General features: G+C 35.8%; 1 protein-coding gene and 1 non-coding gene across 2 annotated transcripts in view; one reads left to right on the plus strand and one right to left on the minus strand.

Annotated features, from left to right (window-relative positions):
- The window catches only part of LOC150110433 (angiotensin-converting enzyme-like), a 135,041-nt gene that overhangs the window by 51,183 nt on the left and 68,406 nt on the right, over window positions 1–15,452 (minus strand). The window lies entirely within an intron of this gene.
- On the plus strand, window positions 6,972–7,044 carry TRNAF-GAA (transfer RNA phenylalanine (anticodon GAA)). Its single transcript has one exon. It is a non-coding gene; the product is annotated as a tRNA-Phe (tRNA).

A 15,452-nucleotide genomic window follows, 5' to 3' on the forward strand; every position in this document is an offset into this window, starting at 1 on the left:
TTTATTATGTTTGTTGTGCTTTTAAATATATCATAGCTGGTATATTGTTTTCTATTATTCAGATAGGATCTGAACCACTCATTAGTAATTCCCGTAATGCCGTATTTGGACATTTTCAATAGCAATAGATCATGATGAACACAGTCGAACGCTTTAGATATATCAAGAAAAACAGCTGCTGTGTGCATTCCTTCATTTACTCCGCTATAAATGAAGGAATGTGTTTAAAATAAGAAACAATAATTGTATAATTGCTTATTCCTAATTGGCAGCGTTCTTCTCGACACAGTCATTGAGAAGGATACTGGAATGTATCCTTTTTGGATACATTCCAGTATCCAAAAAGTCTTTTAGGTTTACGTTGTCTTATCCACTTTAAGCTGTATGTCATCTTGTCCACTTTTCCAATATGCCTTCTGAACTTACAGTACCCGTGTGCTATCACACAGTCAAAAAAATCACTAGCATACTCAGTCTCCTTAAGCATTCACCAATACAATAATAGAGTTTTCAATGTCTTTCGTTTAGTACAAAATGCAAAGCATTACAAAAGAGAAACATTTAACTATTGTACAATCCCTTCTCTTGTTCTTGTACAACATTATTCGAGACATCATGAAACCATCACGATGTTCCTCTATACTATTCCATGTCTGTCAGACAGCCATTCTCTGGCCATGCCGCCAGTTTTTTATTAATCCACGTGCTAATGTCCCATCCAATTCCAATGACCATATACCATAATTTTGCAATATTTTTGACCAGTATCCATTTCTCTTTCTCTCTCTCTCTCTCTTTCTCTCTCTCTCTCTCCCTCCCCCCCTATTTCAGATAATTCATAATTTCCACCTAATTGATATCGCATACAGAAAGTTCACCGAAAACAATACACTGGAAGGCAACTCATAGACAATTCACCAAAATTTAATTTCACAAAAAAAAAAAATTATCGAAGAATAGTTTGTTAAGAATTCATGAAAAAAAAAAGCAATTCGCTGGATGAAATAGGAAATAACTGGAAAAAATTGAACAAAAAAGTAATTAAGAGGCATTTTCCTGAAAATAAATTGAACAAGATCTAAAATTACTTACGAGAAAAAGTAGTTAAATGTAGCAAGCAACAGTACAGATTTTGCAGAACATAAAGTTTTTAAACGACAGATGCTGTACTAGAATTCCACACAAACCTGTACATAATTTCCATTCCACTATAAATATTGCAATAGAGTTCAATATAATAAGGAGAATATAAAAATAAAAATAAAATAAATAAATTCTCTAACCTGTCTTTATTCTCCAAAAGATGAATCGGTTGAATTCCTTCTGTCCTAACTTTTCTGTAATTCGATGAGCAACTGGTTTTTATCCAAAGCCATCACCGATAGCTGAGGTCACGAGGGACAATGATTTTGAAAGGGAAATGCAATGGAGAAGACCAGAGAGGAAATCAGATACCATCTCGTGATCCCTAGCCCTAAATAGTCACTTGTATGGTCTTTTCAGAGTTTCAGGGTTAAAAACAAACGTTTACGGAAGTAAGAAGAGGAATTAGAATTAGACGATCAACGGCTTTTTCATCTGGTGTTCTAGCATCAATGAACCAGAAACCTCGCCACAAGGTTACACAGACACGAATAAACTTAATATATTATTTATTTATTATACTCTACCAATGGCAGAGGTGGCAGAGTATCCCTCCTGCTGACTATTAGAGTGTGATTTTTAGTAAAATAACAGAAATATAACCTGACTAATTTTTAATTATAACACAATTTGTTTTCCAAAAAAATGAAGTGAGTAAGTGAAAAATGAAAGCAAATGATCAATTACACAAAAAACAATAAAAACTCCTCAATATTTGTGTCTCTTTCACATCCCTCGCACTTTAAGTCTTGTCCTCCAGTGCACAGTACTGATTTGTTTTAGAATCAAACTTCCATCACACTCTACTTTCTGCAGACATGGGAGGAGTATTGTAACATAACTTTCATGCGTTATTGTAACGAAAGTGGTTTGCCTATATTATAAGCCTGTTTGGTTACCTGACTATTGTAATATTTTTATTCTAATTAGCAGTGCGCGCTTTTTCTCTCGTAATCTTTCTTACTTACTTATTCTATTGCATACTATGTTTATCCACCTTTCGTATTTACTAGTCGTATGCCTATGAACACTGGAAAATTTATTTGTTAAGACTGCGCCACCAGTATTTCTATATCGGCATAAGACTCAGTAATGCGGCTGGTAGATCTCTCTCTCTCTCTCTCTCTCTCTCTCTCTCTCTCTTACTAGCATAAATTCCTTTCTATAAAGTGTACATAAACAGTCGTGGTTTCACAAGTACTTAAACGACGCTTTTAATGCCTTAGTTGTTTCCTGCTCACAAGTCTGGGTTTATTTAGGAACAGTGCGTTGTAAATTAAAAGATTAGGCAGCACTCTATTGACATACAAATTTATTTACATTAATACCGAAGCACATTAATTAAATAGGGAGGTTACTCTCTCTATCTATCCGTTAGATTTTTAGTATAAAGAAACAAGCTTTCCCTTTTCAATACTAAATAACTATACAATATAATTACTCAATTACTTCTCCGCTTATTAAATCAAATTATTGAAACTCTAATTTACTCACAATAAAGGTTAGCTAACTATGCTAAGTTATTTCACAAATTTTATGCTAATTATTAACATGCCAAATGACTCTCTTATAGACACTTCTTATTACAATTAAGTTAATTCTTATCAGTCCATCTATAACGTATCTCCTGGATTACAAAAAGGAATGTACAACAAAAAATGGAACAAACTTACAGAGGCTCTATGTCGAACACTTATCCAAAGGTTTTGCACTAAAGTCCCCGTGTTTTCCTTTCATCTCGGGCCTTTGGCTTCCGTCTGGAGAGTTTTTGCTGCTTCAGGGGGCGTTTCGTCGGGATGTTGGCGGGCTTTGGACTGCAATCTGCAGTACTCTAATAGCTTAGGTAGATCTCCCACTGCAATGACATCTGACCGAAACTGCCTCGGGTATTTACATCGGCTGTTCTCTCGTCATTCCCATTCTTCTCCTCTGGCTTGGGTTCGCCGTAACGTCCGGTCCTCTGGATTCTACTGCTAATATTTCTACCTTTAACTAACGATGACTCTAACTGCCGACTTCTCTGGTTCTACTGACTCTTCTGCCTCTAACTGCCCACTTCGATGTTCGGCTCAGTCCCTTTTTGTTTCACGTTCTGTGGGACCTTGCACCAAGGGTTGTAACCCCAGAAGAATTCGGCACGGCTCCTTGATCTTCTGTTAAGACCGACCCGTTCTTTCTTCTCCTCCGTGCACTCCTTTAATCCCATCTTGTCGGGCAGCAGAAACTTGTCTGAAACTTGCCGATCTCTTTGACATTAACTTTGAAGGTGTTTATAGCAGAGCTCGCAAACAACTTTCTTATACACTTAAATCGTAAACAACTTTCTTCTGCCCTTACTTAGAGCTATTATACAAAGTTCCAGTGACAAAACATTGCCTTTGTTTTTGACATTCTAGAAATTTTTGTTAAAGCAGTAAGGACAGTCAATTCTCATAGGGTTATTTACATTAATATTTAGCATAAAATATATAGAGACATACAAGGTTATTTTTGTAACAATCTCATGAGACTTGACCTGTGTAAAAATCGATGTAAAGCGCTTTGGCATATCCAAGCTACATCGAGATTTACAGTATATACTATCAGACTTCAGTTTTCAATCGTTGCTTAAATCTATTGCTTTCAGAAACTTAATTTAGTTTATGCTTTTTGAGAATTTTCTAGCACCAATAATACAAAATTGTATGCTTCTACCACGATATGCATCTAGTCCTTAGAAATTTATTTCAATAAGCTGAGTAAAAATTCTTAATAATCTACTATTACTTTCGTATTCAATCTATTTATTAATTATCATTACCATTATTAACTAATTGCCATCTTATCATTATTAATCTTATTACCATTATTAAGCCGTACATTACTAATAAAACTCCTTATAAGAATGTTTGAAGTTCATTATAAGATATTTTATATAATTTATTATCATTATGAATATATATATTATATTACATAGCTTCTTTTCACTACAGGAATGCTATTGTAGTATTTTGGATGCGATTTTTATAATTAACATGCATAATAAATGTTTAAAAAATACTATTGCCCCTGGTAGGGAAAAATAGACTGAAAAAAAAAAAAATAAACAAACTCGGTAATGAAGTTTGGTAAGTACCAAAAAGGCTTGATTTCTTATTTCAATAAGTGTGATGCTGGTGTGTTTTATGCCATAACTGCATATTATTCCATATGTGTTGTAAAGGTTGTATGAGTGGAAATTTTTTTTTTTTTAGATGTTTCCCTGTTATTATGTACTAAAGATACTGGAAATATAGTGTAGTCCGATTATTTCTAATAAATTAAATGTCTTCTATAGTTTTGTATTATTCTGAAAATGCATATTGCAAACAAGTCTGGTAGTTGGTGGTACATTGCTAATAATAAATTTTCCAATTTATGCATTGTTGTCCATCAATAAAGAATATCGTTCAAAAACAAAGAATGGTTAAAAAAAGAACGGCTAGACATACGTTATCGGGGCTTTCATTTCGATTCAGAATATGGAATAAAGTGAGTAGATTTCTGGAAATATAACTAGTCTTTACTAATTTAGATTATAATTAATAACTTATATTAATTATAAGCTCGATCCTTAATAATATCTCATTTAAAATAATAATTTAAAAGTTAGACATCTGTAACAAATTAAGGTACTAAGTCATATCGATATTCGCTGAAAACTATACAACGATCTGAATATTTAATTTAAATCCTCTATAGTTGTAATGATATGTGTTTATAAATAATAGAAAAATGTTTGTAGATAAAGGCAGGTTAAAACCCATTCACGGGAGTATCCATGATTTATGCTTTTTTATTTTAAGATAGGATTTAAGCTACGATTCAGTTCTCTTTATATATTGAGCTAAGATAACGTAAGATACCAGCGAGTTCATTTTTTGATTTTGATATCAACATTCATATTTATTGATTCAGAAAACTCAAACCTAAATTGCTGGATCTTTGAGTAATTTCATTCCATATGTTCTTTAATTTTCATTTTAGTTATTAATAGATGTAGTAAATTAACAGATTAAGTTGACAGGTTAATTTATTAATCGTAAACTACACTGTCTAATTTATTATTATTATTGAATTAAGATAAATAACACTCTGACATCTTTTATTCCCAAACATGAGTAGGTAGAACTCTTTCATTGTTAAGTAGGTTTGCGAATCGATAAAGTACCGCACTATTTCTTGATCGTCACTGATAAATAAGTTCATCTTGTGTTCCGAGCTTTGACTGTCATTGTTATCAGAAATAGTGTCAAATGTACGTCAATTCTTCAAAACTGCACAATTAAAAACCAGAATGTCCTTCCTGTACAATTTCAACTAACTCAAGCAGATTGGCTTCATAACGGTTCCTTCAGTCAACGAATGGATTGGAACGGATAACAGGCTTTCTTTTTGGTCGATCTTTATAGAACCAGAAACGATGCCTCAAGTGACATCACGCACCAATTAAACTTGAGCTATTAAATTAAGAACCAAATCATAAACAAAATATTATTAAATGAATATTAAAAAATTACCAAAAAAATATTAATAAGTAATCATAATTATGTGCGTGCGTGTGTGTGTGTGTGTGTGTGTGTGTGTGTGTGTGTGTGTGTGTGTGTGTGTGTGTGTGTGTGTGTGTGTGTGTGTGTGTAATGAAGCATGCTAGGATTTAAATAATGCTCGAAGTTCACTCAATCACTTAATAATTTTTTGATTTTAGAAATATCAATAACATATAGACAAAAATATCTAATCGGTAATATAGTCAAACTAGTTTCATTTTGTTGTTATACTATACGTTACGAATAGTTAAGGTACGTATCTAATTATTTGTTAAGGAAATAAAGAAATTGGAGAAGGAGGAGGGATGTATTCGCTTCAGTTCGTATTCGCGTGAATATATAAGATTTCTTTTTAAAAATTAACTTGCACTTAACACAATCTGATCTTCGATAATTGTATACGCCACACTCTATCTGATCAAATATATCCGAACACCTATTAGTAATGATTATAAGCGGACGTTTTGAAAACTTCACAGACAAACAAGTGAAATGGTCCGTACTGAAGAGCGTGGTGAGTTTTGAGGTGGCACTGTGACCTCTGCAAACAACTCAGTTCGGGAAACTTCTGTCCTGTTGCAGCTGTTCCCGATGAAACCGTGATTTAATTCACACAATCGAATATACGCAAATCACTATAGAAACATTGGCTCACAGTCGTTGAATCCCCATACGAAATGAATGATACCAGTTATGGTAGTAGTTGCGACTTATATGCTACGCACATAGTCTGCCCTGGATAAGTAACGATGTTCCTGTGTACAGGCGACGAGGAAGAAGTGAAGAGCATAAAAAACAGCTGAAATTGCAATGGCATGGAAATATTTATCATTGTGGGTAGATTAATAAACAACGCACATTTAATGAGATACTTACGAGATACTCGTAAATCTACACATCGACAGCAACTTGCAGTGGAATTCCTATGTTTCGTTCTTGACATCAGCAACAGAATCGATCACGTTAGAAAATTTGTCAATACACAAATGACCTCTTACCCCTAATAACTTTCCAAAATCAAACAAAACGAACAATGCAAACTTCTTATCCAGCGTCATACTCCAACAACAAAAAAAAAAAAAAACTGTAGACCATCCTTGAAATCTTAGAATTACCTTAATTACCTTCCAATATTAAAATGATAATATTATTTTATAAGTTTGATAACTAAATATATAGAATGGTCATAAATGAAATTTGTAAAATTCCGCTGTTTATCTGCAGCGGAAGTAAAGCATGGAGTAAAGTCAATGCTATGCAGCCGAAATAGCTCAGTTGGGAGAGCGTTAGACTGAAGATCTAAAGGTCCCTGGTTCGATCCCGGGTTTCAGCAGAGCGTACTTTTTTTTTTTTTTTTTTTTTTTGCCGGTCCGGTTGGCTGAGTGGTTAGCGCAGTTGCGCACCCAGAGGGGAGTCAAAGGGCCCTGGCATTCCCCAAAGAAAAAAAGGAAAACACACTAAAAAAATTTCGAAAAATCTTTTCCTAATTAAAATTCATTTTTTCTTTTATTTATGTTGAGTCGTGTCTTCTATTTCTATACTACTTATGAATTAGCGACCATTGCAGATGCTCAGTCATGGGTCGTATGCGATGCGTAGTGTGTATTCTCAAATCGTCTACTCAACTCCCCCCCCCTCCCCTCCCAAGATTAACTGCTGAGTGCACTACTGGGTTAGCATATCCGCTCTCCAGCCAAAAGGCTGCAGGTTCGAATCCCACCGTGGGCATGGATGTTTGTGATTGTCTGTGAAAATACTAGTGGCGATAGTGAATAGTAGATGGCGTTGATGTAGATGATGATGGTAGTTACGTTTGGTTGCAGTTGTAATTGGTGGACTGAGTGGTGTAGACAAAGAGTTGTAGAGTAGGTGCCCTCCCTCGATGAGTCTTTCGACTTCCTGGAGGTGTCACGTAATAATAATAATAATAATAATAATAATAATAATATATTGAAGTTTAGCTCTTGGGTAAGATGAGGTTGTCCAAATTGAGAAGAATTTTGTACTTTTACGTTCGAGCTACAGATGCGCAGTGTGCTGGAGCTTCACACACGCACGCACGCACGCGCGCGCACACACACACACACACACACACACACACACACACACACACACACACACACACACACACACACACACTTTTTAAACCGTTTTAAAGTAATCTTAGTGGTAATCCAGCCATTTTTACTTTCACTAGGTAGATTTTAACGCCTGTTAAATTTCGTAATAATTAATCTCGTAATATTATGTTAAATATATCCATGGCCGACCCCAGATTAGATCGCTCCCTGAGGCAAACAATTAAATATCGCCCCTGATGGATTATTAGACAAACATATAAGAAAATCCCCAATTGTTATTTTGTTTTTATTAGAAGAGAAACATTAATGCAAAACAATTACATAATAATATTAATTAAATGTTTGCTCTACGGGGATATCGCACAATAAAACTGTTTATAAGCTCTTCTAAATGTAAATTATAAGCCTCGATATAGTTGCTAGACCAAGCAATCTTTCTTGGGTCATTGCTGTTCGCAAACAATTTTTAATCAGTTTAAGCTTGGAAAAACTTCTTTCCGCACTTGCTAAGCTAACAGGAATTGTTAACGATATCATTAAGCGCGGTGGTTATGTTGGGATAAATTTCTACAAGATTTTGGTTATATATATATATATATATATATATATATATATATATATATATATATATATATACATATATATGTGTGTGTGTGTGTGAGAGAGAGAGAGAGAGAGAAAATTTGGTGAGGACTACTTTTTTCTTGTATTATTTTTGTTGGAATTTTCAATTCTTCAAATAAATTGCATCTACATCAGATGTAAAATATCTTCTTGTCCTAATACGGCGCCTACCGCAATATGGCTGTACGATCGCCCTTAATTCAGCGGGGCCATTTGAGGCAGGTGCCTCTATGCTACACCCTGTCGACGGTACTGAATATAACGTAATTTTATCGGCATTATACGTTGCTTGTGACTGGGGTGTTCGTCAGCTGCAAGTTTAGCAAATTCCTCCACACATTTATTAGGAGCTACTTCGTGTTTGGGGAGTCTTTTTTAACACGAACTTTATCCACGGCAATTCCATGACGCTTCTTAAACTTTTGAAGCTATCTTTCTGTCATATTCAAGTTCTAATTTGAGTTCTGTATGGAATAACTTAGCTTGTTTCATTCACACGCTATCCGAACAAGTCCGTCCCATCGTGCCGAAGTTAGAATCGCTCTCGTAAAGAATTTCAATATGTTCTCCCTTTGCTTGTTTAAACAGAGAATCAGCATCATATCTATCATACTGTTTTCGCACAAAAACATTATGATAGAGTTGTTTCAACACTTCTAGCTTATCTCGTAGCGATATGCACTTAACACCACGACCACTCAACTTTACCTTGCACCTAGAAGCAGTACCTTAGGTACTGCTTCTAGGGGGGGGGGGGGTTGCGACAAAATGCATATTAACATAATAATAAAGTATGGTTTGATTTTTGCGTGTCTTCATATGCCTGTAATCAGCTTCTCATTCAGACGACCAATCACAGATTATTGTTTAATCTGAAATTCATCTCCGTAGACCTAAACATTTTATATTTGGGTATAACAGAATGTTTTCCAATAGCCATTCGTAATAGACTGACAAGTCGGTTTAACAATCAACGAACAAAGAACTTAACATAAGCAATTGGATTGTTGAAACAGCAATAATACGGTACCGCATTTCACTCTTTCATTGTTAGTCAAGTCCAAACCTCAAATCGATAGTCAAACCGATTCCTTACAATGCCGGGTGAAAAATCTGGACAAGAGAGACGAAAATATCCTTAGTAAGAAATCTTTGCAGCTAACATCTCAGGTAAATGAAATGTAGCAACTTTTATTTCTAAGGATGTTCTTTGTTTATCTTAACGGTAACGAACTTATTTGAATTAGTAATTTGATCCAAGAGAATTTGATACTTAATCGGAACGATTAAGAGAATACATAAGCGAGCACAAAGTCGCAACACTGCGAATTACCTAAAGGTAGAATAGGAATGGGAAGTTTAAGTAACATTGATTTAAAGGCGCGATATTTATTCACCTGAGAAAATTGTATATTCGATATTCTGTATTTGAATATCTTCATCATATTACATATTTAATATTCATTTGCATAATAATATTGATATCAGAAATAGTAATTATATATAATAGAATGCTTATAATTGTTACAGTGTAATAATTAAACTGGAAGAATTTCCATCAGTAAGGAAAAAAAAAAAAAGTAACTTACGTGTTTTATCGTCGCTAGATGGCGAGACTGTAAATCGTTACAGAAAGTTGTGATTTGTCACAGCTATACAAAAAACCAATTTTCACATCACTAAACTTATAATTAAAATATACAAAAAGGTAGTTATTTTATCACTCTGCCTTCTAAATAAATTAATTTTAATTACCAATTAGTAGATTTTTTCTATTTCGTGAAATAAACAGATTATTTTTATTTTGGCAGTTAAAACTACTTCACTAAGAACACTTGAATTTTTTCGAGTACTGTACTTCTTTTATTAAAGCCGTCTCCACAAGTATTTTATTGTTTTTAGAATTTTAAGATCTTGATCGAAACAACTTCAGAACATCCCCCAACCTTTTGGAACGGGTACTATAGTTATATTGTACTAAATTGAATGTCCGTCTTGTGTCGTTTTTTTCATTTACTATGGCTTGTTTACTAATTTTTCAAAATGTATAAATGAAATTATTTTTATATTTGCAAGATATGCTATGTTGAATCGCTCATAAGCACAGCAAAAATTTTAATTAAAACGTTATGAACCAACTTTCAACTTTATTGGTTTAAAGGGTTAAGCAGATGCTTTTCATATTCACCGCTATCTGATGAGGAAAACTGTGATAGGGAAAATATTAATGAGTCTGTTGCTCGCCCTGAGTGGGCCTGAGGATTAATCATTTAGGTTGCAGTTTAAAATATCTTTTGGTCTTTTGTACTTGGTGTAATCTGTTGCGTCGTGATTTGCAGCTAGTTGAATTAGATTATTAGGATGCACAGATGCTACTGAAAAGAACTTAAATGTTAAAGATACCAAGCTATTTTAAACCTGATTTTACTCCATTTCCCAAGTAAGCAGTGAGACTTGCATTTCTCAAGACTTGCATTTCTCAAATAATGCAAGTCTAGCTGACCCTGCAGGTCAGCTAGACTTGCAACACTTGCAGGCGCAAACTTGACTTGTTTGTCTGTTTGCTTACTTGGGAAATGGAGCAAAACCAGGTTTAAAATTGCTTGCTATCTTTAACATTTATGATTCCCAAGGTAAAATACTTTCTGAAAAGAACTTAGTTGCTCTAGTCTGCATGAAGGTATAAATACAGGGGACTTCTGTGTCCCGGTGAAGTTGCACAGTGCGTATGAACCATGGTGCGTTCAGGATTATTCTGAGACATTTATTCTGCACACGTTGTAGTTTGAGGATATTAGTATTAGCAGTATGACTCCAAGCCGGAGAAGCGTAGCTGAGTATAGGATGAACCATCAATTTATATATAAGTAGTTTGATTCTATTTCTGTTTGTTAGAGGATAGAGCTGTGCAATGATTTTTGATGTCTTTAGACATTGAGACTTGATATGGGAGCTGAAAGTCAATTTTCTGTCCAACAGTATGCCAAGATATTTGATCTCAGACTGCCAAGGGATTTCTGTGTTAAACATGAGAACGTGTCCAGTAGGAAGCATTGATCTTCTGGCGAACAGTACGGCTACGCTTTTCTGAGGATTTATTTTGAGTCGCCATTTGGTGAAATATTGTTCAATTATCAGTTAGATTTTCCTGCATAAGCCTTTTCCAGGTTTATGGATTGGGATTACATCTGCTAGTTTCCAGTGGGAAGGAAAATATTTGTACTGTAAGATGGAGTTTATAATATTAGTCAGATGCACAATAGCTGTGCGGGGTAGTAGTTTTATCACTCTGTTTGTGATTCCATTAGGTCCAGGAGCCTTTTTGTTTTTAAGCTTCTTGATTATGTCGTATAATTCTACAGGTGATGTGGGTGCAATTTGACTAGGGCATGACAGAAAGTTTGAGCGAAGATCTGACATGTCGATGGACCTTGTATATGTGATTGAAGTCGAGATGGTCGTATGAGGGTTTGCATTGCTTTTCTAGAGATGTTACTATTGCCTCGACTTTGTCTGCGTCAGTATGGATAAGGCCAGTATCTGTTTGGAAAGGAGGAAGAGGTTTGGTTTTATTCTTGATGTTTTCGATAAGATTCCATATGGAGTGATTGTCAGGAGAGATAGAATTCAATTTTCCTTCCCATATTTGATTTCTATGCGCTGTGAGGGCATCTCTAACTGCAGAGTTGAATCTGTTGAAGATTCTTTTATTTTGAGGTGCCCGCGTGTTGTGATATCTTTTTCTTGCTCTGTTCTTTTCTCTGATCAAGTTCATAATGTCTTCTGGCAAGTGGCTAGATCTGGGGGTTGTTCTGGAAATAGTTACTGCTGCAACGGCAGTCTTGATTTGTTTAGTTAGATCCTTTATAGCTGTTTCAATTTTCTCTGTGGATTTAATCAATGGTACAGGACCGATATATTTTGGTAATACCTTAGATAGCTTATCCCAAAGTATATATATGAGTGGGGAGGGCAGGTTATCCTGGTTTCACAGCATTAATAGAATGGGGTTGTGGTCAGATGAAGGATCATTTAGAGTCACTACACTGTACTGGAGTCTTACATTCTGTAGGATAGTTATGTCTAGCACATCAGCCCGACCGTATGTGATGTGATGGGTAGGCGCTGTGGGGCCTGCCACAACCACATTGTTGGAATTAGAGTAGTTAGCGAGGATTTGACCATTTTTATTTGTAGAACGGCTATTCCAGATAGGATGCTTGGCGTTTAAGTCGCCAGCCATGATGACAGGCTCCCTGTTGATCAGTACAGCGTTCAGATTTGAAAACAGTAATGCTTTTTGCGGAGGATTATATGCTGCGAAAATCTTTAGTTTGCCCACCGTGCACGTGGGAATTTCTATGCCTGTAATCTCAAGATTAATGGTGGATGGAATATTTATAGAGTGATGATTGATGTAATTTTTAATGTAAATAGCAGTGCCGCCTCCTCTGCAGGATAATCTGTCTGTTCTGTACATCTGGTATCCATTTATTTTGGGATTATCTGATGATCGGAGATGGGTTTCACTTATCAAGAGTATATCCGGCTGACGCCTTTGGGCGAACTCCCGGAACTCCAGGATTCTACCTCTTAATCCGTTCGCATTCCATGCTATGATCTGTAAAAAATCTGGTTTTATTTTATTTCTGTTCATGAGTGAGCGCTGAGATAATGACTTGTGTGTCGTTTAGAAATCTATTTTAGAGCATGGTGAGGGGTTGGATCTGTTAAAATCCAACAGCATATTTGCCAAGGAAGAGTAATGATAGCTGTCAGATTAGCTGTTCCAGGGATGTCTGTTTAGGGCGAGTTACATCCGCATATGTCCTAGACGATTGTTGCTGAGTTGTTCTTTTAGGGCCTCTGACTTCAACAGATGGGCTTCTGACCCTTTATGTTGATCTTTAGGAGGCTGTGAAGTCATGTTAGTCTCTGACGTAGGTGTGCTAAGAGAGGAAGAGTATGTTCCTTCTGATTTTCTATTTCTTGGATTGTGCGCGCATCCTCTGTGGTTGGTAGTGTGAGGACCGCCACAATTGGCACATTTAGCCGGGGTGGATTTTGGCTTAGAGCATGTATTTGTTGGGTGACTGATCCCACATTTTAAGCATTTAAATTCAGCTTGCACATTTTCTGGGCGTGATCAAACTTCTGACATCTGTGGCATTGCCCTGCTGAAGCCCTTTTTGTTAATGGTTCTATAGTAATTTTCAGTCCACAGATGGATGTCAGATCATATATGTGTTTGTAGGTTTGACTGATCTCTACTAATACCAGTGGCATTGAAGTCTTATCTCTCCTGGTCATTCTGCTGATCTTTATGGGTGGTAAATCTTGCTGGTGTAGATCTGCAGTGATTTCTTCTGTGGAAACATCTTCAGATACACCTCTAATAACTACCTTGAGGGTTTTTTCTGATCCTAGTGAAAACGTGCGGTACTGAATACCTCTGGTATTCAATTCAGAGGCTAACTGTCGATAATCCATCCCTGTCCTGGGTTGGATTTTAATACCGTCTGTGACATTCTTCGCTTGGCTGTGTGAGATCTGTAAGTTGTACATCGTAGTCCTTAGCGACATCCATTATTCTTTTCACGCAGAATAATCGGGGGTATCTTTTCCCTTGAGGAGGTAGGAGAGTCCGGGTCAGGGCCATCTTCTTCAATTTCATCCATATTTGGTGGTTCAGAGGCTGCAGTTTTGCGTTTTTTGCGAGCGCAAACCTCCTCATAATCGGTGTGGTCTGTAAGGGTATTATCCTCAGCAGTTGTTGCTATTTCGCTAATGCTGTCTTGCAGAAGTTCTAAGAGTTGAGAGTCATCTGTATCAACTTCTTTTATTTCATGAACTACAACTTTTCCTGGCCATTTTGTGCGAAGCAGATTGCCTATATGTTTAAATATTGCCAGAAGCTGTTTAAAATTAAGTTCTTCGTACGGTGCATCCATGGTTAGACCCAAGTCATGTTCTGTAGAGCAGGACATGTCTTTCCCTTTCCACAATAAGAAGCAGACAGCTTCTAATGAAGTGAATGAAGCAATGAAACAATGTCCATACTAATGGCAGTAGGCCTAGCGAATCGCCCTTGTTTTGAAATTTTTTGACTAAGCTACGTAGCTGATTTCTTTGGTGTATATAAAAGACCTCTTTGAAAAACAAACCGATTGATTATAGTAGTAAAACTTTTAACTAGTAAATTAAATAGTAAATTAACTAGTCAAAATTCCTTAAATCACATTTTATATCAACTATCAAAATCCAAACTCGATCGATACCGCCATCTTGAAAACTCCACGTTATGAACCAGTCCTTATAGTCCTTATAAGGACTGGCTTAAAGGGGCAAAGCAAGAATGCTTTTCATTTTCCCCGTTATCTGTAGAGGACTGTGTAGGGATAAGTGTTATTGAGCTATTAAAGCTCTGATCATGGCAAGAGGTAACAGCAATAGCCGAGCCTCAGTTAGAACTTCATTGGCTACAGCATTGCCATCCATTACCCACCAAGGGTATTAATCACCGCATCTCACGGTCGATTCCTGAATTGAAGTCCACGTTATGAACCATCCTTATAGTCCTTATATAAGGACTGGCTTAAAGGGGAGAAGCAAGAATGCTTTTCATTTTCCCCGTTATCTGTAGAGAATAGTGTAGGGATAACGTGTTATTGAACTATTAAAGCTCTGATCATGGCAAGAGGGTAACAGCAGTAGTCAAGCCTCAGTTAGAACTTCATTGGCTACAGCATTGCCATCCATTACCCTCCAAGGGTATTAATCCGCAAAGCCGATACATTATGGACCAACTTCTTGCCGACTTCTTGAATGGAAGGTGAATTTCTCTTCAATTTTAAAAGAGGTGTATTAGGTTTATGTTAAAAAAAGTAATAATTTTAAATTATTAAACTTTTTTTAAAAAATGAATTTACTATAAATATGAGTGAGTATTTCTTTATTTTAAATTCATTAACATTACTGTAATTTATAATTCTATGAGTACGTAATGTACGTGAAGTACTTTATAATTCTGTGAAGA

Source organism: Typopeltis vanoorti, chromosome 1 (assembly GCF_054136105.1).
Source record: "Typopeltis vanoorti isolate ZY-2024b chromosome 1, IOZ_Tvanoo_1.0, whole genome shotgun sequence".
In the NCBI taxonomy this organism is placed as follows: Eukaryota; Metazoa; Arthropoda; class Arachnida; order Uropygi; family Thelyphonidae; genus Typopeltis; species Typopeltis vanoorti.